We start from the raw sequence: 10,478 nt of genomic DNA, 5'->3' as shown, positions 1-10,478 counted from the left end.
TCAGACTGTATTTAACGCTTTCTGTCGTTATTCGTGTACCCTAAAACCGAGCAATGGTGTCCCGATGACCGAGGGACTGTCGCCATCGATGCCCGTTGCTCGAATTAAGTTTGGGAGTTTAGAACAGAGAAGAAAGCGCAAACGAAGTTAGGGCAATGCAGATGCCTAACACCGGGACGCAAACAGAGGGCTTGACAAGATCTCTTGGCCAACCAGAAGCCGAAAAGAATCTCCTAGCCGTGGTTTGGGATTGGAAGGCAATGTTAAAAAGCACCTCATGTTTAAGAAAAAAAAGAAAAAAGCCGCTCACCTGATGTGCATTTCTGGAAACAGGCTTTGACTAGCAATAAATTATTGCCTCAGGAATGAAGTGCTGCTTCAGTAATGGTTCCTGCACAAACAATTCAAGTGTAAGAACATAAGCCCCAAAATTTTCTTGCCATCCTCCTCCGTCTACTTTTTTGTGCATCTAATTAATTTCATCCCTTGGCAAATCCTAAAGATTTCGAAGTGCTTATCCTATGTCTTTCTCTTAGAGCCTAGTTCATGTTGCAGAAACTTGGCTGAGTGGATTAGCTGGAGCGTTCATTGTTCATCGAGACACTTTTTCTTTCACCCCATCCTGTTCTTGAAGACAGGATGGGGTGAAGCCCAATCCCACAGATTGCCAAGACAAACTCATGTCTTCACTTTGAGCATGGAATAAACGTATGTCTGATCTACGGAAAGTTCCTGTTATACCAAGGCTCGTACTATTCCGTTGTCAAAGGAGCAGGCATTGTTTATAAAAACTTAGCTTCATTACATTGTTTCAGAGAACAATTGTTCTTTTTTCAATAGGGATCAATAATTCATATTAGGACAATTATCAAATAATGGCAGATTCACGCGATGGATTGAATCGCAATTTTCATCCGTGGACCGTTTGTCACGTTACCATCATGTCGGCTATTCCTCCGATTTGCACCTCGTCAGCAGACGCCCAGACTTAAGGGCAAAGTGCCCTTCCATGCCCAGATTTTTAGCGGGCGAGTAAAGGCCCGTTCACACTCTTGCGACCGAGTTAGACCGAGAGAGACCAGACCGGTTTTTAAGCCTCTTGCGACTTCTTAGGACCAACTCCGCTGCATCGCATCCGGTCCTAAGAAGTCGCAAAAGGCTTAAAAACCGGTCTGGTCTCTCTCGATCGCAGTCAGTCGCAAGAGTGTGAACGGGCCTTAACAGTAAAAGCGTTTACGGTAGAGCACCAACAGCAGAGCAATATTTTTGGTTTTCGAATGAGCCAAACAAAGATAGTGCACCGTACTTTGTCCATTCGCTGTTTCATTTTGTCGAACCATTCTTATTTTCCACTCGTGAAAGAAGCTGCAAGAACTTTGCCCAGCCGACAAGCCGCAAGTTCTGGAACTCCTCCGGGTTGGTGTCAAGAAGCTTCAGTGAAAACTTGCCTAGCAAGCTGCAAGCTTCCCTGCATGTCCACCCAGTTTTCAACCCAGCCAAGACCTTTCTTACGGCTGTAGTGTGCTGAAGAGCGGTGAACAAGCAAGCAGTGCATGAAGGCATTTCCAAATGCCCCTCCGCAACACCAGGACTTCATCACTTAGACGCTGAAGCCTCCTGGAGCAGGACGATACTTGTGTCATATGGTTAGTAAAGCTAGTAGTGCTTCACGCTAAGCCTGTCATGATGCTTTGTCTTGCTCGGTATATAACAGCAGCACACAATACTTTTTCATAATAGCACAGTGATCATAGTCGCAAACATCCCTTCTGACCTTGGAAAACTGTGCCACAGTGCGATGTTGGCATTTTGCGGAAATGCAGGGCCGGGAATAGGTTCAGTTTGTCCTCGCTGTCATCTGCTCGTCTCCTCCGCATGGATGTGATTGGAGGACTGATGTTCCGTGGACGTCTTGTCACTTGATCAATTTATCTGCGGATAAGTTCATGTGAATCGGCAATAAGTGGACAGCAGAGTCTGCGGTGACTTAAAGGGGTTATAACACGAAAATTAAACGGATCTATTATTCTTGAAATGGATTGCTCAGACTACTTAGTATATACACCAAGTTACGCAATTTTAGAGCTCTGGTAATTGCACTATTCAATTTACAAATTTGTATCATTTTCATCTGGCGACCAGGCAACACTGCCCAAGTTAGTCACATCATGGTGCCCATAAAGCATGTGACCATGAACGCTCTTTCATTCTAGGGGCCCCCATGATCGCCCAAGCTCTCCTCGCCACGGTACGATCAAAACCGCTTGCACAACCTGGTAACCCAAATGCTTTTCTCGCTCTCACCGCCGGCCCGTTGACCTTCCACCTTGCATGCGCCTGCGAGATATTCCCGGTCGACAGTGACCACAACGAGTTCGTCCGTAACTCGCCGTCATTGGAGTTTGTCGCCAGCGGGTCGCAGTCAAAATGAACAGCTTTCAACATCTCTTGATAGCAATCATACTCATCGCTGCTACAATCAATGTCGAACACTCTGACAAGGCGAGCGATGTCGTAGACGTAATCATCACAAACCGCATGCTCGAAATGTGGAAGGTAAACGAGAAAACTGAAGCTCGAGACGCCAAAATAGCCAAATCTGTCAGTGCGTGCAAAGAGACATCGCGCTGGAGGCTGGCTACAAAGCCAGCCTCCAGTTCTGTTTGGATCCGCCCCTCCGAGGGATTCACATTTAAGTGGATTTATCCACGAAACTATTGCGCCATTCTTAAAACAAATCTAGCAGGGTTACAGGAACATACAACGGGTCCTAGCAGTATAGCAATCTTATATTGTATTTTTTGCGTGTCATTTCATGCCAAACATTTTTGTTGACGTTGCCTGCACGTCATAAAAGTGTGTCTCGTATCCAATTAGACATTGTCGAACGAACGAGGAAACTGCATAATAATGTCGCACACTGTTTACCTTAACCGTTTCTTTTTTCTTCAGTTTTTGATCCTAAGTTGTTTTTTCTATATTTATTGCACATACAGCCCAAGCTGCACATGTCTCCACAATCAGTCGCCATCCTTAAAAATGTGTACAATAAAAAAAATACATGCTGCCATCTCTGAGCAGCACCGCAAACTATGCTCGGAACAAGCCTGGGATGTCCAAAAAGAGCCAAGGGGCGAGGTATAGTGCGCGGATGAGTTACACCCATCCTAAACGGTTTAGGAACAACCCTAGGTGGACGAGCGAGGCTCGTCCAAAATGGGTTAAGGTGCACCAACACCTTCCACGTTGTTGAATCTTATGTAGTAGTATATGATCCTAAATTACCAGACTAGGTTACAGAAAGTAAAGAGTAAGAGGAGGACGGGACGTCGTACCTTTTCATGTTCTCATTTTTTGGCCAGTCCTGTATTAAAAGGTTTGCAAAGTAAAAGTGACGGTTGTATTTTATCTGCCCTTTTGTTTCTCGCAATCTCCTGCCTACCACCTCAACCAGCGAAGTAATGCCCCCCCCCCTAACACACATCCAACCCACAATAGATATTTTTGGATACAAGATGCCATGAATGTGCTGTGCATGTGAACCAAGCTGAAGGCAAATTTGCGGTCTGAGGGAATAAAGAGTTACAAAACTGACAAACATGGCAGTAGCATACTTTTCACTTTTGCACATGTACAAGAACCGCTAATTTCTATTAGAAAAGCGGAAAAGCCCAAGGCTGTCAGGTTACTCACCGACAGCAACTACCAGGAAGAGAAAGGGGAGGGTCATGATTGGGAGGGCAGCTGGTCTGTAATGCTTGTGCTTTCCTGAAAGTTGCAAGTAAGACTTTTAAAGAAAAATGACACAAACTATTGCAACAAAATATTCTTTCATTTCATTTCTCATACCAAAAAGGTTGGCATGAGGAACTTTGCCCAACTGACACGACGCAGAATCTGGTACTCATCTGCGTCGAAAAGCTTCTGTAAAGACGCGTCTACCACGCCGCAACCACTTTGAATCTCCAATCAATCTTTCACCCAGCAAGACCTTTCTTGTGGCTGTGGTGTACTGAAGGCGCAAGTGCAAAGTGAGTGGAGGCATCTCCAAATGCCACTTAGCGGGCCCAGGACTTCACCGCCTCCACACCAAAGTCTCCTCGAGCAGGACCATGCTTGTGTCTCTGCCATGGTTTGGTTTAGTAAGGCTAGTGGCACTTCGCACTAAGCCTATCATGGTGTTATGTCTCACTCCGCACGTAACAGTGGCACACAGTTCTTGTTCAAAGCAGCAAATGTCGATTTTGATCTTGGACAACAGTGCCACAGTGTGGTCACAAACATGTTCGGCTCGTCCTGGCTGTCATTTGCGTGTCTGCTCCTTCGTGTGGATGCGCTTGGGAGACGGACGAACCGCGGACATGATCAATTCGTCTGTGGATCAGTTCGTTGTGTGAATCAGCCATCAATGAAGAGTGCTGTTCATTTTGAACTTGATATAAATAGCCCCTTTGCAAAATCCCCCAAGCACGAAGATTTGTGCGAGACTGTCCCTCGCCTAGCCGCTCTGCCTTGAGATTGCATTGTCTTGTCGCTTGCCTCCTCTTAATCCTCTGTTTTTCGATTCCATTACCTGTCCTTATCTATTTCAATGTATATTTTATTGCTTCTAAGCATAGGCGTAGACTTCGGGGGGGGATCGAGGCTCGTGCCCCCCCTGGTGAGATCCGCGGGGGGGAGAGGGGGGCAGGGCAGGGCCCCACCCTCGGGCCCTGCCCTGCCCCCCTAAGATACAGCGGTGTGCTGCATCTTAGTTAAGTAAGCGGCAGTCGAAGGCATACGCTACAGTGCGAGTAAATGGAGCGAGCGTGGGTGGCCAAATCACAGCGCGCTCGGCTCTTGCATCACGATAGTGGATTTAGAGCTGTGCCTATCCCTATGACATGTGCGCTGCTGTTCATAAACGGCTCCTCTCGACTGTATGCGGGTCTAATTGAACCAACACAAACAGCTAACAGTGCGATAGGAATCTGTAGCAATGGTAGTACTCATACCGGGAAACGACGCGCGAAGCGGCGTGTTGTCCGTCGGCACTCCCATCGAAAAAGGCAAAATAAAGACACAAATCCTATATATATACAAGAAATATTGTGCACAGAAGAGAAGAGAAACCCTTAGAAGCGATAAAAAATACACTGGAATAGATAAAAATATGTAATGGAATCGAAAAACAGGATTAAGAGAAGGCAAGCGACAAGGCAATGCAATCTCAAGGCAGAGCAGCCAGGCGAGGACAATCTCTCCCACAATTCCTCGCGGGCGGGCCGGGGCGCTCGGGAAAATAGCAAATCGTCTCTTAGCTGAGCACAGGGTGTTGGAACGAAATGTTTTTCGTTCCGTTTTCATTTTCGTTCCGTACAAAAAAGTTCCATTCCGTTTCCGCTCCGGAACGAATAATAAATGCTCCATAACGGTTCGTAACGGTTTCTTTCTATGAAAAAAAATCGCAACAAAAATTAAAAGGAACGTAACGTTTATTTTTACACAAAAATAGATAATTCAGGCACTCTAGAGGAATCCGCGGAAACGACATTGCTTCTGAGATCATGTTCATTGCCTTGAGAATGAGATCATGATCAAGGCACCGAGCATGATCTCAGAAGCAGCACGTCATCAAGTGTGCTCGGTGAAAGGCAAGACCTCTGGTCCGATAAAATAAATTTCACCCTTTGCTTATGAGCTGAGGAGGAAGTAGTTTAAAACACTTTTTTTTTCTGTTTCTTTTAACACTTTTCAATGCGGGTTTTTTTTTTTTTTTTTTTTCTTTTCTAACTTTTACAGTGAAGTACTGCCAGAGGGTTAGTAAATAAGTGCACCATACACAGAATTTTTTTTATAAGAAGTCACTGCCCCAGTCGAGAGAGAACTCGTTTATACTCTTCGCAAGCAACATCATCAATACAGACCTCACTTCTAAAGGCGCACGTCACGTATTGTTTCGAGTAGTTTCCGAGGACGAAAATCGAACTTGAATCTAACCTCGCATAGTGGAAGCGAATACAAGCGCCATCACACTAACGGGTACCTTTAGAAGTCATGGGTTCCGCAAAACACACCGCCTAGCTATCTGGTACCAAGCCGCTAGCCGATTTGCAGAAATCAAGCTCCCTGATACACTCACCAAGTGTCTCGCTTGGCCCCCCTTGCCTCCGGTGGGACCTTTGCCTTTGGTTGCGTTCCCGCAATCTGAGTGCCCGTGCAGTGACAGGTCGGTTCCGTGGCTTCCTTGGCAAAAGCTCGAGGGTCACCCAATGCGGAAAGCACCTGTGCGACAAGGAACCGCACACGATCGCTTTCACGCCGACTGCACACAAAAGGATCACGTTATAAACGCTCCGAACAGAAAGGACTCAAAAAGTAAAACGAGTGAGCGAGCACTCACCAATTAGACTCATATCCATAGCTGGTTTTATGGGCACGCCGGCACCTAGGACACTTCCTTTTTCCAAGAACGTTCTTCGATGTTTGTTCCTAAAGTCTGAAAGTGCCCGAAAGTTGCGAAAGTTTTGAAACTCGCTTCGTTTTTGAAAGTTTTTGCGTTTTGGATGGATGGATGGATGGATGTTAATGGCTATTCCCTTTGTAACGGGCGGTAGCTTGCGCCACCTAGCCTAAGTCTAAAAAGACAGAAACGTGATTCCTCCCGCCCATTTAAGACCAATTTTTGTCCCCCAACTTTTGTTCTCTATGCTTTTGTTACGATGGCGATGGCGATGCGGCGATGCTCGTTGGTTCCGAGTTCCGACCAAGTTTATTTGACGCAACATGAATTTGCTTGTTTTATTCGACTTAAATTAAAACTTTAAGATATAAAAAAAATTGTTTTAAGATTTACAAAATTATTTGTAATAAAGCATGTCGAAGCGCAATGTGTACTAAACTGGAGCTTGGCTTCGTCAGCTTCGTTTCAATTTGACATGGCGGCGACTAGAGCACTATATAGCTCCTACGGAGCAGAGTAACGCAATCCTTTGAACCCCGTGTTTTGCCGACAACATGGCCGACAGAGCGGCTCGGCGCGAGTCACGTGGTACTCAGGGTTCCAGGAGGCGGCCCGCCCTATGGGAGAATACATGGAGATCGACACAACACGGCTGATTAAAAAATGAACGGCGAGTTCACACTTTTCAAAACTAGTCTGTCGTGAAGTTAGTAAAGCACTAAACACTTTATCAAAGTTTTAACAATATCGAATGCGTGTGCAAATTTTGAGAAGGCAATTTCCAAGGCAATGGCGTTTGAAGCAGACGATTTTTGCTCGCAGCGGAGATGGGCTTTTCGGGTTGGCCGGAGCGGGTCACGTGAATGGTGTGACGTCGCCGTGTCGTCTGCTGCATGATGCCACTCAGGCAATTTTTAAAAAAAAGTCAGGTCCTTGCGGGGCACAAAACTTAGCGCAAATTATTCTACAGTGTTCCATTATTATGTCAAAAATGATTGCGATTCCGTACATTCCCACAATACTGGAGAAACAACGATTTTCTCATGTTCTCCATGCATTTCTGACCGCAGTTGGAACCTCCGGGCGTTCGCCGCTAGTCGCCGAGAGGCGGCGTTCTAGATTGCGCTACTCTGCTCCGAAGGAGCTATATAGTGCTCTAGCGGCGACCACTATTCTGCCGTGTACCGTGCTCGGCCTATTTGCTGTGCATTGGTTGTCCTGTTATCCACCTCTTGCGATCCTCATCAGCCCCAAGCATGCTGTGTGTCCTCGCCGGAAAGAATATCCAGTCTTCTTGGAAGCGTTGCTCGAATGTCGTCGGCACCCACGAACCGACTCGGCAAGCCTCACGTCGTTGCTTGGTTCCTCCGCGTTTCCGACGATGGATCCCCCAGCCCTGGCCTCAGCCCTACAGGACGTAGCCGGTGAAAAATAATCTACGACAACGCGGTGTCTTTGGAATGCGATTGCTACGATCAGTGGCTCTTAAAACCTCAGTAGCCCCCCTTCAATAGTGAACTCTGCGATGTGAACGCCCTTACCTTCAGTGTCCGGAGACTGCTGCAAACCTCCGACGAGAGCGGACGTCTTCTCCGGGGTCCGCAAACCCCAGAGAACTGTACGCGACTGTACGTGATCCTGGTATAAACATCGCCGCGCTCCGTCGGCCCGCCGCAGCACGTCCGCCGAGAGATCGGTTCGCTCGAGTCTCGTTCTGCGAGCGGCACGCCCGTTTCTGCTTCGAATATGGCTACAGCCGACATCGCCGCTTCGCAGCTCACCAATATCTCTGCGTCCATCCTGAGCCAGGACATGAAAATCTCTCTAGAGCGAGACGACCAAGTTGGGAAATGGATCACCCCTGGAAAGCCCCGCAAATCTCGTCTTCCGGCTGACTTTGACCCCGAACTTCACGTCTCCCAGTCCGTCCTGCTGGCGCAGCTGCGCTGCCTCTTGACAGTTTGCCGGCGTTCTTGCAAGCCGCACAGCTCCCTGCTCATACATGTACCGACGTGTCGCTCCACCTCCGGCAAAATAACCGTCCGCCGCACCCATCACGAAGCGATCGTCAACTGGCTACTTCGCATCACCAATATCACCTTACAAAACACTTCCCCTCCCGTCCACTCCTACCTACCCCCGACGAGATCATCAATGATCTGGAGTCTTATCAAGGTGACATCCTTCAAGCAAGGCGAGTAGGCACAACAGGTTCAGCCATCATCACCTTCATCGGAATCCATGTCCCTTACACAGTGTACTACCGCCGCCTTGAATTTCGCTGCCGTCCCCACAAACCTCGAGCCCATCATTGCAAGAGCTGTGTCGAGTACGGACACCGCACTCTGGCCTGCCCGGGCAACCAGCGACGCTGCCCCCCGTGTTCCACCACCCTGGCCCGCCCAGACGAACCCCATCCCTGTACTCCCTGGTTTGCGTTGCTTCAACTCGCAGTGTGGTTCTCAAACAGGGCACTTGGTCCCGAATAAGCTGCTGCACCTTCACTCACTCCATGAGACGCATCCCTGAACAGTTCTAGCGGCGTGTAAAGCGTGGATGCAGGATTCGGTTCATGGCAGTCACCTTGACAATTGCTACAGTGGAGCACACTGCTTACAGAAAGGATCGTGCTAAGAACTGTAGGGGTGTGCTGGTCGTGGTACCTTTTCTACTACCCTTTTGGCGACGCCACGACCTGGAGCTGGAACCTCTCACAAGCATGGCCAGGGGCTGCTATACTGTGCATGCTACCTGGCTTCCGTGAAAGCTGAATCCTATGACCTGCCCAGCTAGCCACTGGTGCTCATTAACACGATTTAATTAAATGTGTGCATACTAGACGTCTTCAAGTTGAGTCGCTCGGAGTGCAGTGTATACCATGGAACCATTTCCAGTGGCCCCAAATACTCGACAGTTCGACGGTACAGTGTGCTCAGTCCACTTGTTCTCAACATGTTTATTAATCGTGATCCCTGCAATCAACTCCACTGCTGTTACGGACGACCTGATACTGGTGCCGCTTATAACGTGGCCCCAGAAACCACCAGGGTTTGCAGAACAACATCGACAAGGTCTACTATAAACAGCCAGCTATGCTTCTTCGCACAGCCTGACGACAGTTTTCTTCAAAAGGTGCGGAACACTGGGTTTTGTACTTAGCGTGTCCAGTAGACCAGGCCATAACAGACTTAGGTGCCTTTCACCAGTGGCGTACCAACTTGGTTTTGAGTGGGGGGGGGGGGGCAAACTAAACCCCCTTCCCCTCCCCTCCTCCCCCTCGGGACCGAGGAGCGGTGCCCTTGGTATCCCTTGGGTGCTGCCAGCCAGTGTTTGCCCTGCCCAGTGGTGGCTGTTTTGGGGGGGGGGGGGGGGGGGGGGGGGGGAAGGCAAAACACGACTTGCCCCCCCCCCCACTCTAAGAACTGGGGGACAAGCACCCCCTTGACCCCCCGGTTGGTACGCCCATGCCTTTCACAGCCCTGGTCCTGCCACACCTAAAGTATTGCAGCTCCATATGAGACTCCTGTGAGGTTGATCTTGTAAGATCAGTTGAAAGTGTTCATCGAAGGGCAACTATACACTATTCTTCGGCAGCCAAGCTCACTCCGGATCATTCACTGCTTTGACATTGGCTAGAATTCTGGCCCTTCAATGGACGACCAGAGTTGATCTCAAGTGTGGCCCTCCAGCGGGTTGTCTTATTATGCCTCCTAAACAGCGTTGTGGAACTGCAAGTTCATGAGACAGCACTGAGGGGAGTTGTTTGCAAGAATTGTGCTGGTGCCTTTCAACCGTTTCATACTGTAGAGCAACAGCCTTCCTTCTTGGTGTGGTCTTCACTGTTCTGGCAATCCCTTTATTTGCACTCACGCAGAACCCCCCTAACAATCATCACAAGCTCGAAAACATCTGTAGAAAGGAAACTTGCTACCTTCACTCCCACTGAGGTAGAGCAGTGCCTATGTGCTTTAACGTGAATTGCAGACTTTTACTTGATTTCTATTTTGTGCTTCCCCCCACTTTTATTTGTTCCTTT

Source organism: Ixodes scapularis, unplaced genomic scaffold (genome assembly GCF_016920785.2).
Source record: "Ixodes scapularis isolate PalLabHiFi unplaced genomic scaffold, ASM1692078v2 PGA_scaffold8__174_contigs__length_109621045, whole genome shotgun sequence".
Lineage (NCBI taxonomy): Eukaryota > Metazoa > Arthropoda > Arachnida > Ixodida > Ixodidae > Ixodes > Ixodes scapularis.
This window is presented reverse-complemented; position numbering follows the sequence as displayed.